The sequence below is a fragment of the Micromesistius poutassou genome (genome assembly GCF_964030765.1).
Source record: "Micromesistius poutassou genome assembly, chromosome: 9".
NCBI lineage: Eukaryota > Metazoa > Chordata > Actinopteri > Gadiformes > Gadidae > Micromesistius > Micromesistius poutassou.
Window position 1 is genome coordinate 10036763 of NC_140279.1, and position 12070 is coordinate 10048832.

A 12070-nucleotide genomic window follows, 5' to 3' on the forward strand; every position below is an offset into this window, starting at 1 on the left:
TGACCGCAGCTTCCCCAGACCAACATGCAATCTACGATTGAGCTTGGTCTGGCAATAGCCAGGCTATATATACAGTTGTTTTTTTTCTCAGATATAGTTTTGAACGTGTAGACATTGCTCAGTTACCAGTAAACACACAGCATTGAATGACTCCATGATGCAAGGAAGAGGTGCCGGCTCTCTGAAGACCTCACAATGCACATGGTGGCGTCCTGGCCGGTCCTGCCCCAAACACCACAGGGTGAGTCGGGGTGAGGGGGTCAGGGTGCGGGGTCAGGGTGAAGGCTAGACATTTCCACGGCTTTTATTAATTAAGATATGGATGTTTTATAATATATTGATATGATGATGTTAACATGAATATACATCATGCAAATTATTAAATTACTGAAGTTTTGTTTGACATTACCCAAGTTAAATTACAGAATAAACTACAACCAAACACGCTGAAAGTCAAAATTAAAGATTTAATTCATAAAAACAATTGGCAGAACTTGTATATACAATTTTGTACAGCATAGCACAAGAAAACATTTTGCACAATAAATGTTTTCAAAATGTTGAAACCATTCAGAAAGCAAGTGAAGAGGTATGAGTAAAACCAGTCCTCCCTAACCAGCTCTGTCCCTGACTCTAAACCCTGACCACTAATGCTGAACCCTCTGAGGGGCAAGAAGACACTCCTTCAGAGTAAAGGTTCGAACCCTGGAGAAGGAAGGGGAAGGAGTAGAGAGGTGAGGTTAGTTAGTGACAAAGGTGTGGGAAAGTCGTGTGGAAGCACACGGTACATGTGGGGTCAAGAAATTAACGTTAAGTTAATTGAGTTCATTAATCCGCCTCAATCCAGCCAATCCAGCCTCAGAATGCAGACTTTAAGCTCAGCAGTTCTTGAGGACGAGGCTCAAATGAACTGAGGAGACGTGGACCAGCAGGACGTCAGGATCAGGTGGGGTTCAGCTCAGGTGTGTGTCTGCCCCGGACCAAACAGGATTCCCTCAGCGTCTTAAAACAACAAAGGACATGGATTATGTTCATTATTTGAACCAAAGGGACTTCATTAAGGAACAGGCAGGCTTTAGGGCACCTTGCTCCCGGTTGAACCCGCCACCCTTCGGCTGAGAGTAACCAATCTTGTAATTATACCAGTACACTATTGTTCAGTAAATGCAAACTTACCAGAATACCTGTTGGTAGAGTCCTGGTCGCCCTCAGGAGTCCCAGCTCCTCCATCAGCTCCTCCACCAGGCAGGACCTCCAGCACGCCTCCTCCATCAGCTCCTTCAGCCATTGATGTCTGGTTACAAACGGTTCTCAGCAGTAAATCACCTGGGGACGCAACACCTCCACCCGTCTGCCTTTGAGGTTCACTTGTAAAATGGAAGCCATATTTAAACTTCCTTTAATTCAACAAGTCTACGAATTGACGTTTTGAGCGATGCAACGACTGTCCCTAACTGCACTAGTAACAAAAGGCTTATATGAGGCTCATATCTACGTAACCCCAGTATGAATGACCTCATTATACAGCTTTGGCACATAACTAAAATCTGAAGATAAAACCCTTCTCCAGTAACTAGTCAACAGACCCAAAAATATCTGAGGGTTTTAGTGTTTCAGATGAACCTTGTGATGGTTACCCTCTGGTCCGGTGCTGCAGGCCTCTGGTCTTCAGCTTTGGTCAATAATCCATGTGCCGTCCCCCAGCCTCCAGCCTCTGGTACCAAGCCTCCAATACCCCAGCCAGTGTACAGAAAGTCAAAGTAGGATGGAATTTATAAAAAACATTTGGCAGAACTGTAATATACATTTTTGTAAATCATAGCACAGTAAAACATTTTCCCAATAAATGTTTTCAAAATGTTGTTTCAGAAAGCAAGTGAAGAGGTTTGAGTAAAACCAGTCCTCCCTAACCAGCACTTTCCCTGACTCTAAATCCTGAATCTGAACCCTAAAGCTGAACCCTCTGAGGGCAGGAAGACACTCTTTCAGAGTAAAGGTTCGAACCCTGGAGAAGGAAGAGGAACAGGAAGGAGTAGAGAGGAAAGTGAAGTTGTGAGGTGAGTTAGTGACAGACGTGTGGAAAAGGAGTTTGGAAGCACACGGTACATGTGGGGTCAAGAAGGTTAAGGAGTTCATTAATCCTTCAGCCTCAGATTGCAGACTTGAAGATCAGCAGTTCTTGAGGATGAGGCTCAGGTGACCTGAGGAAACGTGGACCAGCAGGACGTCAGGATCAGGTGGGGTTCAGCTCAGGTGGGGTTCAGCTCAGGTGGGGTTCAGCTCAGGTGTGTGTCTGCCCCGGACCAAACAGGATTCCATCAGCGTCTTAAAACAACAGAGGACATGGATTATGTTCATTATTTGAACCAAAGGGACTTCATTAAGGAACAGGCAGGCTTTAGGGCACCTTACTCCCGGTTGAACCTGCCACCCTCCGGCTGAGAGTAACCAATCTTGTAATTATACCAGTACACTATTGTTCAGTAAATGCAAACTTACCAGAATACCTGTTGGTAGAGTCCTGGTCGCCCTCAGGAGTCCCAGCTCCTCCATCAGCTCCTTCACCAGGCAGGACCTCCAGCACGCCTCCTCCATCAGCTCCTTCAGCCATTGATTCCTGGTCTGGTTACAAACGGTTCTCAGCAGTAAATCACCTGGGGACGCAACACCTCCACCCGTCTGCCTTTGAGGTTCACTTGTAAAATGGAAGCCATATTTAAACTTCCTTTAATTCAACAAAGTCTACGAATTGATGTTTTGAGCGATACAACGACTGTCCCTAACGGCACTAGTAACAAAAGGCTCATATCTACGTAACCCCAGTATGAATGACCTCATTATACAGCTTTGGCACATAACTAAAATCTGAAGATAAAACCCTTCTCCAGTAACTAGTCACCAGACCCAAAAATATCTGAGGGTTTTAGTGTTTCAGATGAACCTTGTGATGGTTACCCTCTGGTCCAGTGCTGCAGGCCTCTGGTCTTCAGCTTTGGTCAATAATCCATGTGCCGTCCCCCAGCCTCCAGCCTCTGGTACCAAGCCTCCAATACCCCAGCCATTGTACAGAAAGTCACAAAGCAGGATGGAATTTATAAAAAACATTTGGCAGAACTGTAATATACATTATAATATACATTTGTAAATCATAGCACAGTAAAACATTTTCAAAATGTTGAAACATTTCAGAAAGCAAGTGAAGAGGTTTGAGTAAAACCAGTCCTCCCTAACCAGCACTGTCCCTGACTCTAAACCCTGAATCTGAACCCTAAAGCTGAACCCTCTGAGGGCAGGAAGACACTCTTTCAGAGTAAAGGTTAGAACCCTGGAGAAGGAAGAAGGAAGTGAAGGAGTAGAGAGGAAAGTGAAGTTGTGAGGTGAGTTAGTGACAGACGTGTGGGAAAGGAGTTTGGAAGCACACGGTACATGTGGGGTCAAGAAGGCTAAGGAGTTCATTAATCCTTCAGCCTCAGATTGCAGACTTGAAGATCAGCAGTTCTTGAGGATGAGGCTCAGGTGACCTGAGGAAACGTGGACCAGCAGGACGTCAGGATCAGGTGGGGTTCAGCTCAGGTGGGGTTCAGCTCAGGTGTGTGTCTGCCCCGGACCAAACAGGATTCCATCAGCGTCTTAAAACAACAGAGGACATGGATTATGTTCATTAATTGAACCAAAGGGACTTCATTAAGGAGCAGGCAGGCTTTAGGGCGCCTTGCTCAAGGATACATCAATGCATTATGAAGACTTGGGGGTTGAACCCGGCACCCTTCGGCTGAGAGTTGAACCCCCAATCCCGTACCCTAAACGAGTCCATCAAGTTCAGTAAATGCAAACTTACAAGGAATCCTTGTTAGTAGAGTCCTGGTCATCCTCAGGACTCCCAGCTACTCCATCAGCTCCTCCACCAGGCAGGGCCTCTAGCGTGGCTCCTCCATCAGCTCCTCCACCAGGCAGGGCCTCCAGCGTGGCTCCTCCATCAGCTCCTCCACCAGGCAGGGCCTCTAGCGTGGCTCCTCCATCAGCTCCTCCACCAGGCAGGGCCTCCAGCGTGGCTCCTCCATCAGCTCCTCCACCAGGCAGGGCCTCCAGCGTGGCTCCTCCATCAGCTCCTCCACCAGGCAGGGCCTCCAACGTGGCTCCTCCATCAGCTCTCGTCAGCTACAGAGTCTGCAACAAACACAGTGGACTCCAACTTCAGTAGTTTTCTCTGTGTACGGCAACAAGTTCAGTTGATGAAAACTTACAAGGAATAATTGTTGGTAGATTCGTAGTTTCCCTCAGGATTCACCGTCCAGATGTATGGCTCTCCATCAGTCCTCCAGATTCCTGGTCTGGTTACAAACATAGTTGGGCTCTAATGTAAGGTAAACACAGTAGTAGTTTGTCTCTTATGTAAGGTAACAAACACAGTTTGTCTGGCCTGGTAACAGACAGCAGTAGTTTGCTCTGTAATCAGTCCACTATGTTCAGTTTATGCAAACGTACAAGGAATCCTTGTTGGTTGTCCAACAAGGAAGCCAATGATGGAGGCCAATATTTATACTTCCTTCAAATTCCAAAAAAATGTCAGCAATGCATCAACGATGGTCCTAACAACACTAGTAACAAATGGCTCATATTCGTAACCCCAGTATGAATGACCTCATATCACAGAAGAGATTTAAAATCTGAAGATGTACAATAACCGGTCACCAGATCTAAAAATAACCCAGGGGTTTCTAGTGTTCTAGATGAACTTGGTGATGGTTACCCTCTGGTCCGGTGCTGCATGCCTCAGGTCTCCAGCTTTGGTCTCTGATCCATCCTGCTGCTGCTACTGCTGCAGGCCCCGGCCTCCGGTCCCCCCAGCCTCCGGTCCCCCGGTGCTGCATCCATTCAAGAGGCCCGTGTAAACAGACAGCCTCTTAAATACACAATTACACTGTCACAGGCTAAATCGGCCCTTTAGTTCGACACTCCCACCCACAGTTATGCCTTCACACACAATTATATTTTAATGTAATTTCTCTTTGCCTCTATTCTTCTGAGATTCTCTGATCATGATGGCTTCTCAATGAATGACTAAATTAACATGTTCACACGCAGGTAATGGGACTGAAATAGCCATTGTACAGATTGAACACTAAGAAGCAGATTTTGCCTTACTGAACATATAAAAACGTTCACCCATTCATAAAGAAGACGCGTTAAATCACATGATAGCACTACAATGACCAGCAGTGGGAAGTGCTGGGGCTACTTTTTAAGGCCGTATTCTTATGACTTAAGACTGACTTTTGGGAATGAAGGCAGCTGTCCACAAGTTTAAAGAAGTGATTCAGCCCATGCAATGAAATGGACCTGCAAAGACTTCCTACTCCTGCACCAGAGCACTGACCTGTGCTGGAGGACTTCTGACAGGAGGTAGAGGTCTGGCTCTGGGTGAGGAGGTGGAAGTCTGGCTCTGGGTGAGGAGGCAGACACCTTGTGAGAAACATGTTATCATTTTAACCTTGAACAGTTCTAGAGTTTCATAACATGTTGGACGGACGGCCATTATCTTAGCTGTTGGATACTATCCAGTTGGTAACTCACAGAACTATGGAGTAAAGATGATGTAACTAGATGCCATTTTGTTTAACTTCTGTGTCAATTATCACAGACCAGATATTTAGAAGGCATCAAAAAACACTAAGCACTATCAATATTAAATCGAAGAGTAAAATTATGATACTTAGCCATATTCAGGTGCGGGGTTGTATGGAAGAAATGCCAAATGTTTTTCAGAAATGTCAATCAGAAATGTGCCCGCAAGTAGAACGCCATTTTGTACGCAGCGAGAGTCCGTCAACGTGGTTAAAGTACAGCGCAATTATCGAAAATGATCGGTACAATTGTGGGGAAACGCAAAATGTATTGGACGCCATGTGTCCGAATTTTGAACGGTCAGACTAAAGTAGTTTGAGATAAAAAAAGGTCAAGACTGGTAACCGACTGAAATAGTTTTGTTGCTGACGAGGTTACGCAAATGCAAACCAGAATGTACTGCCAGATACCCTAGCAGGAAATCTTGTGAGTGAAGGTTAAGTAAACACAAAACCAGAACATGCTGCCAGATGCCCTCAGGTGAAGCAACGCCCAACTAACTGCCAAATGTGTCCTTATGGTCGTAAAGACTAGAATGTCTACTACCAACCTTTGAGACTAAATTAAGTGACAATATTGGACTCAATTATGTCCTGCAGTGGATCCCAAACACAGGAAGATAAATCAGCATACACGGTACTCCATATCCACTGCAGCATTAAAGGTTCACAAACTGCCTAAATCCCCTACCTACCAACCACTATCCTCTGCAGGAAAAACAAAACCTCCACGGCGGGAAGCACAAACCGTCCGACTGGAACCGAACATTCCAGCCGGAACCAACCCAGCAGTAAGGAACGTAACCAGCACCTCACCTTGAGCTGAGGAAGATCCTGAAGTCCAGCGATGATCACATTAAAATACAGCCAACAGACTTACCTTGAGGCGATTCGTTTGTTGCTGTTGGTTATTACTGCTACTCATCTCTACATTGCTAAGCACCCAGTGCGTAACCAAATTAAAATGCTGAAACCCCTACGAAGAACAGAACTACCATGAACAAACAACAGCTTTAAACCTCTAAGCTAAGCCCAGCTCATAGAGCCAACCATAACCCTGCGACATTACCCTGAATATCATGGCATCACCATATGGCAACAAATACATCAACAGAGGTCAAGTCAAAAGGAGTGTGAGAAGATTCTCTCAAACACAAAGGACTGCCCATAAAATTAAACCCAATTCCTGAACTCCTAACAATCACCATGATTTAAAGATCCACCCTACTGATGAAGGTGTCGTCTGAGTGAGCAGGTGCATTCTGGGATACAGAGCTGTCTGAAGTCTACAGTTCTGTAGATTTGCCCCTCTGGAGAACCCAAGTGTTGGAGAATCCGTGGTGACATCAGCTACATGCCCTGGAATATCCTTCAAGATGGCCACTGTGACTTCCAAAGGAAAAAGGCCAAGATGTGTGTTCTTCCTCTCAGCCAGGTGAGACACAACCAAGGTCTTCATCAGAGAACCATGGAACACATTTCAACGTTCTCCTCCATACATCTCAAAGCCCCAGTGAAGGTTTCTTCACGTCTTCAGCTGAAGAAGGGCAGAACTTCAGCTTGAAGAGCGCCCTAGTTGGGATAGTTCCCAGATTGGTTCAGATTTAAGGGAACCCATCTCACAGGTTCAGCTAGTCCTGTACAAAACAATACAGTTCAGCCAGAGAAGACTCATCCGAGAGCGAGAGAATACAAGACTTTATCCACAGGGCTTGCCGTCCATCCAGCCAGGTCGGAAGAGCCGCCACACCACAGCTCTGAAGGTAATCTTGAATATCCATGGAGGTAGTTATCCAGCTTCAGACCCTCCCTGTGGAAAGCCTTCAGGTGTCCATCCACCAGTGATCCTGATTGGGCAAGTCCGAGTTTGAAGTCACTGATCTGAACCCGCTGTTTGCGTCCAGTCTTTAGGTTTGATTCCAATCCAACACGCTTGTCTTCCTGCCCAGTGGGTTGGATCTCGTTCCAGAACATCGTTCTAGGCTCTCGATGTCTACTGGAGTCCTCAGTATCCGTGGGGCCTGTCGATCCGTTTGGATGTAGTTGACTAGTCTATTCCAATTCCCCACGTCACTCAATCACACATACAAGGCAAGCAAGACATGTAGAACCCCAACCACCCACACACGTAGCACCCCATGCCAGGTGGAACCCGGGACACACATAGAACCCAATGACGGACGGACACACACACACACACACACACTCCCCTAGAATGGTTTCCAGGCCTGGTGGTACGCACCAATAAAGTGGAAAAAGGCTAATGGACCATTTTTGTTGTCATGGAACATGGAACCATGAGTCTCTAAACACTCCCATTTATTATAACATCCCTCAAAACTAGAGTATAATTAATCCTCTTAATACGTAGAATATGTTGGTGAAAGGTTGCAGCATCAGCTCGTCGCCACTGCGCTGTAAGGTGGAGTGTTCATCTGCATAGACGCATCGCGGCTATTAACGTGTACTTTATAGTTCAGGGCGACGTGATGAGTTTGTTTCACATGCAGCCGACGAGTAGGGCGAGACTCGCTCTCGTTAGTTTACGTTTTTGGGGTTTGAGATAAATGCGCTCACGCCGGTGATTTAAGGGACGGTTAGCGATGGCTCAAGCATCACTATAACGCAATGTTATTTTGATTGTTTTATTGTTTTATGTTTTGGCCTGTACAATCATAGAACACTGCATGTATAACCCCATGCCAGGTGGAACCCACACACACTTAGAACCCCATGCCAGGTGGAACCCACACACGTAGAACCCCATGCCAGGTGGAACCCACACACGTAGAACCCCATGCCAGGTGGAACCCACACACGTAGAACCCTATGCCAGGTGGAACCCGGGCCCACATTGCTCATGAATTTTGCAGGGTGTCTCAAAAAGGAGTCTGGTTGATTTAATGTGTGGCGTCTTTGTAGTCCAGTGGTTTCCTGAATGAGGAGCCTTCCCAGATTGCAAACCGTGCAGCTTCAGGACTCTAGGAAGGGGTGAGGAGGAGGTCATCCGTTCAGAAGACGACCCAGTGCAGGGGCGGCAGCTCTTGAAGAGCAGGACCCGCCTTCATCAGCAGGCTGAGGACTCTGCTGGGCCAGGTGGAAGCTCTCTGTGGACAGTGTTTGGGTCACTCCAACCCCCGAGATGGAAGTCTTTCTCAGGCTGAACTGCACAGTGATGGGCAGGGCCAGCTGGACCTGGGAGATGGCTCTCCTCAGATCAGCAACCATCTTGGACTGGCCCCAACGAAGACCCTTTCTGAACTGGAGCTGTGCTCTCCTCCAGCAGAGGAGGTAAAGAAACTGTCGCTGAGGCGTCACGATGCCTGGAGGGGAACGTTGGACTGTGTTCTGTGGTTCTCTGGTGACAGACAGAGGTTGTGTCTCCCCCTGCCGTTTCTCCTTCTGAAACCCAGTCCCCATCTGAAAGGACACGCTAGTCCGTGTAACTGAAGTCACAACAGATTCTCCAACACGTGGTACTACTGAGGGGGCGTGTCTACAGACCTGTAGACATCAGACAGCACTGTATCCCAGCATGCACCTCTGCTCACTCAGACCACACCCACATCAATAGAGCAACACTCCTGTGACGTAGATGCAGAGCAGCGTGAAAGAAGACTCATTACACCTACCAACGCTCACCTAGAACCTGTACTTTAACAAACCCTTCAGTAGCATCAATGAAACATCCTGACTACTCATTAACGTGCCCGGGAATAATGAGACTAATGACTTACAGTTCGCAGTCTCTTCTTCATGGTTGAATTGGGATACTCACAGAACCGCAGTTTAATCTCCAGGATACACCTTGAAGGGCGGGCGGGCAGGCAGGCAGGCAGGCAGGCAGGCAGGCGCACACACACACACACACACACACACACACACACACACACACACACACACACACACACACACACACACACACACACACACACACACACACACACACACACACACACACACACACACACACACACACACACACACACACACACACACACAATATTTAAGAACTTTAATGAGTAGGACTGTCGCTCAGGGACATTTCTACTCACTTCAGGTCCAGATGAAACGCTCCGTTTTACTTGGAAAATAATTTTTAACCTGAAGAGATGACTGATGAAACACAACCGGTTCACTAGAACATGACATACACCTTGTGGTTTCATGAACACACCAACATTACCGCTCCGTCTGGGAGACTCTGCCAGACTGCCCGGACACCAGCGTACTGTCCGGTTCCCTCTAAACTGAACCCGACCAGACGCGACCAATTAAACAATTAAGAAAACCACGCGGCGCGCGAGCCGCGGCAGGTGAGCTAATTAGTGAAACTCCACGCAGGTTGGGCGCCAACTGGTCGTCTTGGTAGCAGCGAGAGTCTACTTCAGCTCTGCGTTTGATCTTAAATTACATCACTAAATGAAATACTACGATTAAGTGTGATTTGACTGATTTAGATTCAGCCTTCATGGTGGAACAGTGAAAGTTGAGGGGGTTGACAGAATATTGTGTTTATACATCAAGTATAGGCCTACTACAAGTCTGTAGAGGACCGGAGAATAGCCTCTAATGAAATTTTAAATAAAAACTGACACCCAGTTATTTTTCATTTTATTTTATTAATCTAAACACTTTAATCACCAGCTAATTTAAAATTTATTTCTTTAATTCTTTTTATTTGAATGTCATAGCCTTCTTGCGACAGTAGGTGTCACTGTGGTAAAGTATGGAAATTTCCAACTCAAGGCCGTCTTGACCAATGAGCGGGCAGAATAAATATAACACACTAAACCCATGCCGGTTCGTTATTGCTCCACATTCGTCCCAGGGCTGTGCGGCGACATAAATTACTGCCAGGTAAGCCTATACTAGAAGTGAGGCCTGTTATATGTTAATGTTTAAAATGCAGGATATACACTACATTCAAAAGTTTGGGGTCACCCAGACAATTTCATGTTTTCCATGAAAACTCACATTTATTCAAAAGTTTTCAGCTGTGCTAACATAATGGGGTTTTTCTAATAATCTATTAGCCTTTTAACACGATCAGCTAAACATGTACCATGAGAACACAGGAGTGATGGTGGCGGAAATGCGCCTCTATACACCTATGTAGACATTCCATTAGAAAACAGCCGTTTCCAGCTAGAATAGTCATTTAGCACATTAACAATGTCTAGACTGTATTTCTGATTAATTTAATGCTATCTTCATTGAAAAAAACAGTGCTTTCTTTAAAAAAAAAGAACATTTCTAAGTGATCCCAAACTTTTGAATGGTAGTGTATATGCATGCATGTTATAGAATATTGTGTTCCTATAACAGGTTCATATATTAAATACAAACAATGCGTGCATGCTACAGAAAATGAAATAATGGCCATAGGTCGTAAAGAAGCGCGTATGGATATATACGAGGACTGGGGGGCGGGGGAATTCCCAACAATAAAATTAGGTTTAAAATACATAATAATTTATTAATAATTAAAAATACATACATACGTAATAAAATATATAATTTAGGTTATTACTTGAACAGAATATAGCCTACCCCAATTATAGTCCCTCAAAACCCAAATGAGCATGAAAAACGCTACAGCAGTTTAACTAATTAAACGTCATAAACGATCACAAAGAAAACAAAAATGTCTGGGCGTAGCACCATCTGGGGCCACCATCTATGACAATAGAAGGCACATTTCTCACTACAAATGTTATCAAAACCTATTTTAATACTGAATCTATATCAGAATTAAGCATTTTCCATTGAGAATAAAATAAATGTCAGCCATCTCGGTTTTTTTTGCAGGCAGAAGCTTGACAGTCACGTAGCAGACTTCCATGACTATAATGTCAGCAGGTGCATGTATTGAACTCTGGAGAAACTTCTGCTGAGCTTGGAGGATTTCAAGACGAAACAGGAAGTAGAATCATCAGCTGAACTTGTCCATCAGATGGGACTTGATGTTTTGTTGGCACTTGACAGCATCAGATCCGTGGATCTGTTCAGTTAGTGGATGGTGATATCTGTAAGTGGAATATGCAGTATTATGATACAGATTTTGCATTAAAAATATGCATTTAATTGTCACAATAGTCGGTCAGTGATTGTAAATGTTTTGTTTCTAAGATATAAAGAATATTCTTTCGGGTCGCGCCAGCAAATACAACATTCTCTATCATTGCTTTGGTGGTTGATATGGACGCTGGGATCACTGAAAACAGAATATGGCAGATTTTACGCTTGTTTCGGCATTCAAATGCATTTTGATCACATTTCTATTGGCCTTTTATTGTCATCTTTGTTCAGTGTAGTGATTGTACATAATGTTTAGCTAGTGAGTTAAACTGCTCGTGGCGTTTTTCATGCTCATTTAGGGTTTTGTGTCAGCACCTTGGCCTTGGATGCATTCACTCTGTGGCCTTGTTCTTTGTTGTTGTCCA

The 12070-nt window shown here is 45.2% G+C and overlaps 3 long non-coding RNA genes across 4 annotated transcripts; all 3 read right to left on the reverse strand.

The window, feature by feature from the left end:
• Positions 1-859: 859 nt before the first annotated feature.
• Positions 860-2002, reverse strand: LOC311352749. 2 transcript variants are annotated; one of them, XR_014636936.1, is made up of 3 exons: positions 1638-2002; positions 1177-1294; positions 860-1002 (listed from the first exon to the last, which is right to left on the reverse strand). It is a non-coding gene; the product is annotated as an uncharacterized lncRNA (long non-coding RNA). The 2 variants fall into 2 exon arrangements; XR_014636937.1 differs by having other exon boundaries at positions 1624-2002.
• A 3-nt stretch (positions 2003-2005) lies between these two features.
• Positions 2006-3191, reverse strand: LOC311352747. Its single transcript, XR_014636934.1, has 3 exons — positions 2956-3191; positions 2500-2622; positions 2006-2325 (listed from the first exon to the last, which is right to left on the reverse strand). It is a non-coding gene; the product is annotated as an uncharacterized lncRNA (long non-coding RNA).
• Positions 3192-3194: 3 nt separating this feature from the next.
• On the reverse strand, positions 3195-4332 carry LOC311352748. Its single transcript, XR_014636935.1, has 3 exons — positions 4245-4332; positions 3839-4167; positions 3195-3629 (listed from the first exon to the last, which is right to left on the reverse strand). It is a non-coding gene; the product is annotated as an uncharacterized lncRNA (long non-coding RNA).
• Between the last annotated feature and the right edge of the window lie 7738 nt (positions 4333-12070).